Source organism: Nestor notabilis, unplaced genomic scaffold (genome assembly GCF_000696875.1).
Source record: "Nestor notabilis isolate BGI_N333 unplaced genomic scaffold, ASM69687v1 scaffold23928, whole genome shotgun sequence".
NCBI lineage: Eukaryota > Metazoa > Chordata > Aves > Psittaciformes > Psittacidae > Nestor > Nestor notabilis.
Genome location: NW_009941814.1, coordinates 1 through 14208, shown reverse-complemented (window position 1 = coordinate 14208; position 14208 = coordinate 1).

Sequence of the window (14208 nt, the reverse complement as noted above, 5' to 3'; positions counted from 1 at the left end):
ACCCATGGGGAGGAGCAGATACGGTCCAGGTGCTCTGGGATTGTATGGGGCATACTGGCCAGGATGACCCACCCATAGGGCTGAGTGTGTCCAGTGTAAAGCTGAGGGCCTTAACGTGCCTTAATAACCCTAGGGAGCCTCACTTGGGGGCTCCACCCACACCTATGGGCCCTGGAGCATATGTAAAATCAGCCTCCAGGTTAGATGGGCTTCTGTGCGCTAGTATTGGTAACCTGCTCTCTTTACCTTGTATCTGCTGTTCTTGGATGGGACCTGAAGCTGCTTTATGTGCTTGCTGTGTTGGGGAGTGCTGATGAAGCCTTTTGTGAGGACCCAGTCTCAGGTGCTTCCAGACAGATGCTGTTGGTGAGGGCCCTACCTGTACTGGGTTACCCTAGCTCATCCCCCTGCACTGTATGGGCCATGCATCCTCCAACAAGCTGTTACTGTTCCCAAAATGTCTGCCTTTTCCTCCTGCTTCCCCTTGCACAGGTCTCTAAGGTGGGTGGGATGTATCCTGTGACTCTTTGTTGTGCAATAATTTTTTTGTTAGGCCAGCTGAAGTCTCACTCCACCCTTTACAGTTCACCATACCAATGCAATGAGATAACAGGAGTAATACTGTGAAAAGTTGTGGGGTTGTTTTTTTGGGGTTTTTACAAGACAAACTGTTGATGAGATGATGTATATTCCTGCAAAGCAGCCAATTGCATGTCCTGTGAGCAGGGGCAGGAAAGTATCTAGCTTACCTGTTTAAAAAGCAAACAAGATTCAAAATCAAGTGGAAAAACTCAAACGTGCTCAGGTAGCAACAGTAAATGGTTAGCTTTGAAAGGTTTGGAGCTACTTTATTTGTGAATTCTTCTTACGTTTTTATACAGCTCTGGTGTTGGCTCAGCCCTTTTAAAGATAGTTCACACAAGTAGGGTCTGGCAGCCTGAAGTGCTCTCTTCCCAGCCTGTTTTTTCCAGGTTGCTTCCCAGGAAAAGACTTAGATTGTGCTACCTGCGTGGAGGAAAGCAGTTAACACCAGTGATGAGTCTGCTATGAGACATGCAGGGGAAAAAAGCCCTACTCTCTACCAACCCTGTGGAGAGACTTGTGAACCACCATTTGCAAGGTGCTTGTCTGTGCACTTTGTGCTTTATTGTGTAGAGGTTGCTAGGCTGCATTTCTCAGCACAGCAGCAAAGCCTGCCTCCTTTTTGTCTTCCTTGTTTCTCCCTCCTGCTGCCTGAAACTGGCTGTGAAATAACCCCTGCGCTTGGCTCTTTGAGTTGCTGGTTGTTCACCATGGCTACACATGTGGGGGATGCACACACCTACCCCTCAATAGATGCAGGGGGGTGGTGGGGAGTGCCTCAGCATAGCGAAGTGGTAAGAGTTGTTTTTACATCTCACTCTAAGATCTTCCAAGGCCTGATAAGCTGAAGAAAAGACCTTGCTGTGTTAATGCACAGTGATATTTTGTGCAATTATGGGAAAACAGGGCTGGCATAAACTTCAAGAGGTCCCCTGGCCCATTTCCCTGTGGTTGACTATACCTTGACAAATGAACATCCGATTTCTTTGTAAAGAACTTCTGCTGATAGAGGTTTCTCAATTTCTTTAGTGAATTTATCCCAATACTTTACTGCTATAGTGATGTCTCCTCTTACTGCAATTTTACCCTATTGCTTCTAATCCTAGCCCCAGCTGGCATGGAAAGCTGTTACTTTAAGAGAGGAATTTGAAGATGCCTCAGCTGCAATCCTATTTTCTTCATCTCTCGCCTTACAGGTCCTGTTTTCCAGACCCTTGCTCTTTTGCTATAAACCCTTGGTAATCACCTGAACTAGAGGGTCCAGTGCCCAGTTAAGCCTCTTGTGTATGCTTGCTTTTCTATCTTCTGAGAGCTGTGAATGAAGATCTGACTTTGAGGAGCCCATCCTGCTCCCTTTCCTCAAGCAACCGGCCTTGCAGTTATTTTCATCTCCTTCTGTAATCCTGGTCTTGGACTTTGGCACTGATGACGGATTTCTTAGGTTAGTACAAAGCACTTGCTGAAATGAAAAATATCCAGAAAACTTTTTCTTTTTTAAGATTATAATGCTTTCTACAAGTCCTTGAGTCGTGACCATATTTGTTAAAAACCAACAGTGTGAAAGCACATGCGTTTCCGCCTCCTGGCCCCTCGTACTCCATCTTCTTTCTGCATGGTTCATTAGTTTGCAATCTCAACAATTGCTAGGGAAACCTTTCTAATCTTGTCAACTAGCAATACAACTGCTTCTTAATTTAGTTTTAAAATAGGTTTTTAAGTCACGCTATGCCTATGCTATTGATTTGAATTCTTGATTTAGTATGTTGCTGCTTAACAAGATCTTTGCTACGCTTCTCTAATGCCTTTCTCCAAGGGTCAAAGGATAACATTTGCAGAGAAGGAAGAAGTGCTGCCCAGTGGTTGTTTATAAATGTAGTGTATTAAGCCAGGTTTCTTTAAGAGCCATTTTGTGTAACTTGCATTCAGTGAAATTAAGGCACTTGAATTACTCGGGAGAATGGTCCATTTAGGATAGATCCACACTGTGAATTGTGGACAGAAACTGTTCACCTGATGTGGATGGCAAACATGTCCTTTGATGGATGTTGGGCCAGTCCCCTCAAGAAATGTCTGTTTTGAGGTAACCCCATGTATGTAACCCCAGCAATGCAGAGGAAAGGCACAAGCTGAGCTCAGCGTACTGTACACATGAAATCCCGCTCATGCGCCTGATGTTCAGCTCCTTGGGATCCAGCTGCAAACTGTGGAGGGGATGAGTTCCCTTATTGCTCGTTGTGTGGTGCAGCCAGGTCACTTCTGATTCTGCCTAAATTCAGTGTTTAAAAAAAACCCAAAACAAACCAACCAAAAAACCAACAAAACCTTAGAGATGCTTCAAGTGAAAGAAGACACAGAAAGAGATTGGAGCATTGCTGGCATAGTAATTGATATTTTACTGTTCCTCTTTTTCTAGTAAAAAAATATATACAAAGCATAACTTTTCATCCCAGTGTTTTGAGATAAACACTGTAGAAAAACCTGACAATCTGGCTGCTGCTTCCTCTGCTCAATATTAGTGGCTAGCTTTCTTAATTTACAGGCTTTATTTTTGCTTGTCATCAGATGGTTTCCTGAACTGAGGTCCCCTGAACTGCTCAAGCTTTCAGAAAGTCAAAAGCCTTGCTTTGAGAGAAATTTGGTCTTTTTTTAATGACATAGCGATAGCTTTAGTGAAAATCTTCAGCACACTGCACACTCTTCCAGCTTTGGGAATGGGTGGTCACTTCTTTCTTTGATATTAGGGGAGCAGACTGCCCTTGAGCAAGATCTGCTGGGGCTACTTTGCTCTGTGTGTGCCTTTCTGCAAATACTGGGGGTCATTTCATTGCATCTAGTCCCAGTGACCTAATGAGGAGATGCTGGCATTGGGCTTACAGGAATACCCAGGGGACATAAAAAACTTCTTATCACTATGTATTCAAGTCCTCTGTGGCCATTAATTTTTCAATGTATGTGGTACCTTCGGCAATGTCTTTGTTTACATGCTGGGATGTAAGTACCAGGCTCCTCTTGTGCTGGTAATAGATTACTTTCAGCACCCTGATGTCGAAAGCAAGGTATTCTATTTACCAAGGTAATTGAAGCTGGCTGGATAAGAACAGGCTCCACTAACAAAGACAAGGTGGCCAGAAAAGCCAGTGCTGGGGTCATCTTCCAGTTGCTCCTAATCCCTGCTGCCACCAAGAGCATCACTGTCTTGCATAGTGAGGATAGGGAAGAAAGTAATGGGTGATCCCAGTGGGTCTTGCTCTTTAACTGGTATTTAAACTGACTTTCCTCAGACATAAAGAAATCATGGAGGCTTTCCTGACTCTGACATGTGTATATCTTGTTACACATCAAACCACTGCTGTGCTCTGGTGTTGGATGTGGCGCTGAGAGCACCAGAACTTGCTTAGAATTGAAATGATGCTTGACAAGCCACATATACAACTGAAAAATCTCGTTTCTCTCTCTGGAAGAGAGATGTGTGTCATGAGGCATTAGGCTGATGCTCACTGCATTTTATTTACATTTTTAGAATTAAACAAGGAGTTGATAAGATTGACAAGGAAGATACAACCTAAAAGCTTGTTAGACAGCAACCTCTAAACTCTCTGAGTGATTTAAAGAACGGTAGGGTATGAAGACTGTTTTCCAGTGTGAGATTAGAGTAATCAATAATAACATGCTCACTGACATGGAAGTAACTTCTTAAAAGCAATTTATCATTCATTGAAATGCAGGAGCATTTGTATTTGACAAAGCCCCTGTGGAACAATGGAGAATATTCCTGTCTGATTTTCCCTTGTTGTGCCAGCAAGAGCAATCAATCGTATTTAAGGAAGTGTTTTTTCCTCTGTGATCACCTGTAGTTTGAGGGGAAACAGTATCCAGGAGCATTAATTATTTAAGCCGCATTTCTTTCTTCCTGTATGCGTGAGATCTGGGTATTGTGCTGGAGAGTGGGGCCAATAAAATTTCTGGGCTGTATACTGGGACTTGGAGCTCGAGTGATTCCTCTTTCCTCCTTGAAAGAGGGTAACACTTGGAGAATCAGCTCCCTCTACGGTCAAAAGAGGGACATACGCCTTCCTTCAGGAGGTCTTTTCAGATCATGCTTTTCGAGTTGGGCATTCTCTGTTTAGTAGCTGAAGTCTTGCCTCTTCCTAAAGTTGTGGTGTAAATCCCTGTCAAGGTGGTAAATCTCTTAACAGTATGGGCTGTGAGTTGAATCGTGCGCTTGGGCCAATACACCTACCGTGATGTGACTAGAGTGCAAAATGACATTGCAAATGAATAGACAATGATCAAAACTGGTATGGAAACACTACTCTGCCTTAAAAGACAATAGACCATAAAATGCTTTTGTATTGCTCTGAAAATCTGCCAAGAAATGGAGGTGCTCAACCGTGTTAGGCACTCCTGGCTACAGCCTGCCTAGGAGCTGCTGGAGGTGGGGTGAGGCTAATGCAGAGGAACTGCAAGTACACCCAGGAGCCTGTGTGGATTTGCTGGAGTTATGAGGTTGTGGTTTATCACACTAGAGGGACCCCTTAAAGGATTGCAGAGGGATGTAGAGATAGGATTTTGGGTTTACATCCGCAGCTGCTGAGCGTGCATGGATTTGGATGCCTCTTAGCAGGGCTGTAAGGCATCATGTGGGCAGCAGTTGCTTCTCCATTGCTTTGGGAGCTTAAATTAAAATGCTCAGGTGCTCGATCACCTCTGAGCTTCTCTGTTGTGAGCAGGAGAGGAAGGCGACACCTTGGAAGGCAACACAGCCTCTTCATGGTTGGGAAGATCCTGCTGCTGAATCTTCTCTATCAGCTGCAGATAATACTGCTCCTATCTTGGACACTTCGGTGAAGTGGGATAAATCCAGGCTGTGGTTTCTGTGCCACATGGACAGCAAGGAGCAATTATACAGTTTCTCAGGCTAATTCCCACCATGGGGCTGTTGAGGGTAGTTTGCTGTCATTAGACTTTGGAAGGGGACCATAAGTGCTGTTACATGTTTACAGACCAAACATAGCGGTCACAGCCCTGGCTGTGTTATAGGAACAGGTCCCTTACGAGACTTGGAGATAAAATAATATGCATAAACACATGCAGATGATGACAGAATGCAGTTTTCCAAAATAGGGCCTATTGTTATAAATATGGGGCTGGTAGCTGACTTCCAGGTACCCATCTTGCTCTGTGCTGTTTTGTGGGGGTTTCATCATGCTGAGGCTCAGTTTTCTGTGCAATATGGGAGAGTCAATATTTTATTTGCCTGTTACTGAGTATGTTTGGTGTCAGCATGTGAGAGCAAAGAAAAAAATGTGGAAATCTTGGCATATACATGATGTGAGAGAATTTTGTCTCTGGTAAAAAGCACGGCTTTTAATTTCTGCTTGTGTGCCTTGCAAAATGCTGGGGTTTCTGTGTTCATGGCAGAGGTCATTGCTGCTTTCTCCCCTGCCTCCAGAGCGAAGCTAGAAAGATTTTTACTGACAAGCAGCTCTGAAGTAATCGGTGGTAAACAAATTGCAACACAGAAAGAGCAAGCCGAAATTGCAAATATTACTACAGCCACCCTGAAGCCAGGACCACAAGGTACTTGTTGCAGTAATCCAAATCTGGTTGGAAAGGTACCTCTGGCAGGGAGCAGTGCCTCTACGTAGTCCTTGGCAAGCAGGATTTTCTCTGAATTCAAGCAGCTGCTGCTGGAAAAGTGTTAGAAGCTGCCTCATTGTGGTCTAATTGTCCAGTAACAGCTCGTATTGCTTTCCAGCCTGGACTGAACTTATTCTAGCAATGGAGCTGGAGGAAGTTTGTATCCAAATATTTATTGGACTAATTCGGTCCAGTGGTAACACTGTTGCCATTACACTGGGAATTGTCATCTTCTTGATTTTACAAGTCTAGTCTATTTTTAAAGTTTATTTTGCAGTTCCCAAGAACATCACCTGATGTAATACTGAAAAGAAAAAAACCCAACCAAATTTTCTGTAGTGATGCTGCAGATGCTTGGATGGCTGACCAAAGCCAGCATGCAGCAGGATATGGTAATTTATGGAATTGCTCCAAACTGGGCTGGATCCTGGTGCTCAGGGTGGTGAAGCACTGCCAAAGTGCTTGTGCAAGCACAAACGGTTAAGACAGTTGCAAGTGTGAGGATCTCACCCAAACCTTGTTTGATGTGCCTTTGCATGTAGCCTGTACAATGCAATTAAACCAGAATATGATACAGTGATTTCCTAAGATGTTTGACAGACGCCGTGCTGGAAAGCATCTCACAAATATCTTAACCCAGACCTCTGAACTGGTGCAGCTGTGGAAGAAGCCCAGGGTCATAACCTGAGCTCTGCCAGCTCCTAGGTGCCTGTAACCTGCTCCACACCAAGACCTGAGGACCAGCAGTGAGCCATGGGAGGAGAAGAGGGGTTTTTTTTAGGTGAAGTTTCCAGATGACATTTTTTGATCCGTGGGTTTTTCAGGTCCTGTTGCTGCCTTGAAGGGGTGACACTGAAAGTAGATATGCAAACAAGCAATGCCCCTGCTTTGGGTGAGGGCTCTTTCAGCTTTTTGCACCCAGAGCACCCTTAATAGAGAGGGCAGCACTGTGACTTAGAGGACATCTGAGAATGCCAGGGCCTGCCTCCTAGCAGCAATACAGACTTTAATTTTTTTGGTATCTCTCAGTGCATGTTCAGAGGCTTTCTTGGAGCAGTAGAAATGGGATTTTTGATAAAATCACATGCATGCAAATGCACTAGAAGATAGTGCTTATGTGTTTGGTCTATTTTGTCATTTATGCCACTGGTCTTTAATAAATCCAGTGCCTTTGGAAAGAAGTGTGTGTCTTAAGTGGGCCAGCTGTCAGACCCATAGAGATCAGAGGGATGCAAAAGCAGAGATAAAACCAGGACAGGAACAAGGGCCGAGTCCCAGAGCAATAACGGTAATGGGAGGGAGAGGCTGGGGAGGACCAGAAGATGGCACTAGGATGTGCCTGGAGTGCTGCTATGAGGTGTTGTCTTCCAAATGATCCCAAACGATCCCAAACACCTCATCTGTAGGTGCTAACTGGGGCAGGTGTCCTTCCAGCAGGACTGTCCTCTGGGAAGAAAAACCTGAAATGCTCTTGCCATAAACAATGTTGGAAGTGTCTGGTCTGGGAGTGCTGGGATCAGCTCTTGCAAGAAACCCTCAGACTGTCCAGAAAACGTAGATGTTGCAATCTGCTCTTGGATTATTCAACGAGTTGAACATATCCTGTTTTCAGCTTGTGGTAGATGGTGTCTAATGCTGATATACTAATGGTTCTGTACTTGATAGGCTTTTTTTTTTTTTTTTTTTTTTTTTGAAAGGCAACAAGGATTTCTTTTGGGTACCTACAGGTAGTGCTGTACCACTGGACAGGAAAGAGGGAAAAATAATCCCCTGTATCTAGTTGTTTATTGTTGGTTTTATTTTTTTTCTAGAAAACTGCACCTCTTTGTCTGATTTGCTATTTCCCAATCTTGTGCTGCAGTCACTAAACTAAGTTATTTCCTAAGCTTCTAGGGGGAAAATGTTGAAAATGTGTTGCACTGTGTTCTTTAACTTCTCTAGAGTTTATATAAACCCAGAGCTTTGTCTGTCTTAATATAAACACAAAATGCATCACATAAATATTTTTTTTCAAGTGCTCATATTTCAGCACTTTAAGTAGCTTCTATCCTGAACAACTTTGAAACAACAAAAGAACTATGATTCCTTTTAATTCCACCATTTCAGTGTAATTTTCTGAAGATGAGAACTTACGCTGCCTGCCAAATAGCAATACTGTACAGTTGTTTCAGGAACTGAGCCCATATGTGCACAATATAAAATCGCATCAATGAAGATTACTGGAATAAACTTTGTTAGTGTAGAAAATAGCTACTGTTCTTGATCTGTTTAGTTATAAATAAAACAGACTGGAAAATTCTAGGTTAACCGGACATAACGTTTTTTTATGTACACCCATGTTCTGCTTTCATTGTGAGACTCCTTTGAGCTCATTTATTTTTATACTGCTTTTTAACAGTCTGTTCCTCTGATTGGTATGAGTTTTCTTCTAGTCCTCATCCTTCAAAGGTGCATTCATGTGTTTAATTTTATGCGCTGTGAATTTTGATTAAGCTTGTGCTTTGAGTTAAGGCTTAGAGCATCTCTTCAAGATTAGACTTGCCTCTGTAGGTCTCCAGGGCAAGCTATGGGAAGAAAGCTCCTGTTCATGGAAGTCTAAATAACCACATTTCCATGGAGCAGTAAGGCTCAGTCTTTGCAACACATTGTACCCATGTGTGTATTGACATCGCATGCAACATGGCAAACAAATCTTACGGAGGCACTGATGCAGTTTTCCGTGAGACAATCTGGAGTTGTAAACAGCCTACATCTGGGCTGTCCTTATAACAGCATCTTGCAGTTGAGTTAGTGTCTGTCCTGTGTAATATCGATGTGAGTAGTTGGATCAGAGCATGCTGTGCTGCAATACAATCCCACTCAGTCTTTGCAAAATAAGGATCGTTTTTGTTTGTAGAAACCGATCAATGGGTTCATGAATTGGTCTTAAGTGATGGGTTGTGCCCCAGCAGCCACTTGGATGGGCTTGGGATTGTGCGTGCTGTGGCCAGCTACCTGATGGGAGCCAAGGAGTGGTGGAAAGGGGGAGGAAAATTTTTCTCTACACCATCAAATCTCTCTTATCCTCTGCTTTCCCAGACTTGTCCAGAACCACACTAATGAAATAGATTAAATGACAGAAGTGTAATATGGGCTGTGCTAGCATCACGGATGTTTTGATGGAAGTGTGGGTCTTGATCCTCACAAACCACTTGTGGAGAGTACTAAATCTGGTTTTGCTGCTTCTGCTTTTGGTTCCCAGATAGTGGTGAGGTTCTTGATTATTCTATTAACTACATCACCAGGTTTGTGAGATTACCTGTATAGCTGATAAATACAGACTGCATGTGTTCTGTACTAGTTATGGACACTTTTGTGGATGTTCAGTGTGATACTACTGTGTTTGTTGATGAGGCAGGGGAAAGGATGGGGGAATCCAGTATGGGTGGTATCTCCTTCCTGGGTCTTTCACATCCTCCAAGCAAGAGAGTGAAACTGGTCAGTAGACTACATCCCATTTTAAGCCTCAGATAAAACAACATTAACATGTAATGCATGTGACTAATTGTATTGACATTGCTTTTATGCTTCAGAGGCATGTCCTCTTGAAACCAAACAAAACAGCAGCTCCCCACTCCTGTGCAACTGTGAATTTCAGATCCTTATGTGAACTTGTTTACAATCCTTTCTGGCAGGGTTGAGTCCTAGGCTGTGTGGTTTTCTCACTTGCATGCTCTGGATTCCTGGCTGTGCAGCACAGAGGGTTTAGTCAGTGCAGTGGGGCGGAGGAACCCGTGGAGGTCCAGATCTGCTGACTTGACAGCCACTTGGTTCTCTCAGTATGGCTGGCAGCTGCTACCAGCTTCCCAGCACTGCATACTCTGGTCTTCAGTCAATCACCAGGGAATGCATGGAAACAAAATGAGTCTGGGGTGAGAAGCAACGTGTACATCGTGATCTATTCTAGGAAGCCCATGTGTTTCTCATTTCCATCTCCTATAAGTCATGGCTGGCTGGAGCAGAGATTGTAATTCCTGGCTGTTGCTGAAGTAGGTGGAGCAGCACTCCTTGTAGAAGCACAGGCTTATTGCACCTTCCTTTATGTTTGAGAGTTACAGCTGGAGGTTTGCTAATGGGTCACCTATTGATTTATTTCTTACTGTGGTGTTGGTGGTATGCTTAGGTGGCAAAGTTAAACTGCTTGTAAATGACAAATATGAATGATCGTAAATCCTACGGAATAAGTAATTCAGTCTCTAAAAGAAGCCCTCTGATCAGATGTAGATCAAGAACCTTAAATCTGCATCAAATCACATTACTTCTGCCTGTCTTTTAAAGGTTAGCCCATACCTTTTCTTTAGGACTGCCAGATCTAAGCAAAATGGGGTTGAATAGGGGAGCTGTTGTTACCTTAAACTACATCAAGAATGCAGTGTCCTTTTAAAATCACATACATTTAAATCTATGCTATTCTCTGTCTTGTGTGGGTGTCTCATCAATATGAGTTAAAATGGGGTGCTGCTGACACCTGAACTGAGAGGCGCTCACTTGCACTGCTTGCTTGCAGCTTCTTTTGTCCTGTCTCTGCCAGCAACTGATTGCTGCTGGCTTGCCGGAGTGAGCAGGCCAAGCAGGGGCTGAAGAGAGAAAAGAGGGGGTTGTTCCACTTAAGAAGTCATTATAATCCCCTCTTCATGTTACTTTGTGGAAGGAAGAAAAAGCACTCATTTTTCTTCATACTTAACTGTTTTCAGATTTGACTTTTGCATCAGCCCTTGAACGGATTGGTCCTGCTGGATTGGTCTCAATGACATTTTTTCCCTTATATGTAACCTCTAATACCCACACACATTGTAATGCTAACAGCCCTGCTGGCATTGGAAAACCAGGACTCATTTGGGTTTTTTCTCTCTCCAGCCTCTTTTCCAATTCAGCCTTTAAAGAAGGGTATGAGCGCTTTGTTTTAGCATGGGCAATGCTGGCAGGCATCTTGGTTGGCAGAATGAAAGTGTCCAGACTGCAGCTCTGTGGGAGTGGCCCTCTTGGCATTGCTAGGAGGCTACAAGTGCTAAGGGTGATCATCCTCCAGCAAACCTATGGTCTTGGCCTTCGTCTGCACCAGGCTTTAGGTCAGCTCAGGCCATGCAAGCAGCCTGGCTGTGCTGTTCCTCAGCCCCAGGCTTCCCTTCCCAGCCCTTCTTGGGGGCCAGCAGCAGCAGAGATGGATGAAGACCAGGGCCAGGAGCTCAGGCAATGGCCGGCTGCTCCTGGGAAAAGCAACTCCCTTCTCTGTGCAAAAGCAACTGCTTTGGCATGGCCGCAAGACTAATCCTGCCACCTGTGAGAACAAGCCAAGGTACTTTCATGGGTTTGTTCTGAATAATGGCAATAACCATTTCTGCCTGGGCTGTGTGATGGAACAGAGGAAAATGGAAATCTTCATTTAAATGAGTATGGAAAACCTAATCTCTGTGGAGTAAGTCTCTCAATTTCAATATAGGTCCTTAAACTCTGATGTAAAGCTGAGAAGAAGCTATGGTCCTTTGTAATGTGCATAAAGGAAGTGGCTCTAGCTTTTGAGGCTTTCAAGTTGTTATTACTGTAATGGAAAGGTTGTTGCAGAACCTCAGTTCTCACGGCTACAAACCCTCTCAGTTCTCAGCCTAAATGGGTTCAGGGCCAACCTGCATCCATTTGTTCTTGTGCCACCATTGTCCTTTCCCTCAAATGGCTCCTCTCCCACCTTGCTGTGTTTCTTCCTCCACCACCCATGTATTTATAGTGAGATACAGTATTCCCCTCTACCTGTGCTTTTAGCCATGTTAAACAAAACAAGCTCTCTGTTTCCTGGCATTATGTGAAGGTGTGTGTAAAGTTTAGCAAGGCTTGCAATGATTTATCCTAAGAGGTTTTTTTCAGGGTTGAAGGAACAAACAAGATTTCCTCTCACACTATTGAGAGCAAGATGTTACTTAGACATAAGTATTTTTTAAGGATATTTTCCAAATAGCAACATTTTTGTGGAAGTTTGGGGACCTCAGTGCTTGTTGCAGAGGTTGTTCCAATTGGAAAACACAGCTCATTCAGGGTTGTCTCAAACAGAAGCTTGCTTGCAAGCATGTGGGAAGAAGACCTACTTTGTGAGAGTGACAGCGGGTTAGTAACAGGTCTGTTAGTTCCCTTTTATATTAAAAAGAACATCTGCTATCTAGGAATACTTCTAAAAACAATCCCACAAGGGCAGTTTTTTTGAGGCAAAAGTACTGTCTGGTGACTTATGTAAGATGCCATCTTCTGCAAGGAGACAGCTTGGATGGCATGGTGACAGCCGACAAAAACAGTTGCCACTTGTAATGGGCACAGAGTTAAATATTTGTGCTACAGATGCCAAGAGTGGATACTTGTATACCCATTTCAAAACATTGTAAAAACAAAAGGGCTTGGAGGTTAAGTGCAGACAACTTAAAAAGCCACACCTGAATATGTTCAAGAGAATGTACAGATTTATAAACTTTGAAACCAAGATATGTTCTGCAATGACCAGAAGTCTTCAGCTTGTTTTAATGAATCTAATGTCTTAATAGGTTTTGAAGCTTGCAATAAAAGGTGTATCTGAAACACTTTATTATGGATACAAGGGCTGTTACATAACTACCAGTTTCAATTCAACTCTGGCAAACACATGTACGATTATTAAATAAATTGAAGCCCACTCTCAAACCAGACTGCTCTCCAAGATCTGTGTAGGCCTGGGTGAAGATGGGCACTTGGTCCTGCTGCCATCTCTAAAGGAGGGGGCAATTGCTCTAGGTAATGCATCAGGGTGGTGGCAGAGGCAGTTGCTCCATGCATTAATTTTTGGGCTGGAAACAAGCCAAATGCTACTGTCATATTTGTTCAATTCACACCACTTACTGGCAATCAAAATATCCGTTTCTGTGCCCTGAAAGCACAAGCCTTCCTGAAGCTAGGGTGCTCTGCTGTCACTGCACAAGGAACTACCTATCTAAAATGTTTCCCTTTCTTTTGCCACTGCCCATCTCTTCCCTCTTTCCCAGAGGCAGCCTTCTGCCTCCATGCTGTCCTACCCCTTGGGTCTGCTCCTTGAGCTGTGGATCATTGCATGTGTATGAGGAGCAGCATGAGTTTAAGGAGTTGCGGTTTGTCTAGTTTGGAGAAAAGGAGGCTGAGGGGTGACCTCATTGGCATCTACAGCTTCCTGAGGAGGGGAAGTAGAAAGGGAGGTGCTGATCTCCCTGGCATCTAGTGATAGCACATGACATGTGGGAAGAGTTCAAGGCTGAATCAGGGGAGGTTCAGTCTTGACACTAGGAAATATTTCTTTACCCAGAGGGTGGTCAAACACTGGAGCAGGTTTCCTAGAGATGTGGTCAATGCCCCAAGCCTATCAGTGTTTAAGGGGCATTTGGACAATGCCCTTAGCATGCTTTAACATTTTGCCAGCCCTGAAGTGGCCAGGCAGGCGGACTAGATGATCATGCAGGTTCTCTTTAGCTGGAACATTCTTGTAATTGTTGCTTCCCACAACTTAATTGCCCTTTGGATGTTTGCCAGGTGCTATTTGCCCTAGATGCCTAAAAATTGCTGTGCTTGTAGGAGGCTCGTCCCAAACAACTCTTGCCTCCTTGTGTTTGAAATCCAGCCTTTGTTTCATGGGGCCACACCTGATCCTGGTCATTATGGTGAGGAAGCAGTTCCTTAGACCTGGGGGTCAACACCAGGCAGGGACCGGGGCAGCCTTATAAACTGCTTTTTTTTCTTTTCTTTTTTTTCCCTTTTTCCAGGCTTTTAACTGGGAAGTTAAAAGACAGCATTTCCCTTTGCTGCAGCACTGATTTTGCTACCTTTAACCTGGGGGAGCGGCCTCTCTCCCTGCCTTCATCCCTGCCCCTCTAGGCTCCCGTGCCTCCTCCCGCGGCTTCCCGTTTCGCGCCGCTCCGCCCTTCTCGCGGGGGCGCGCCCTGCTCGCGGCGTGCCCAGCAGGGG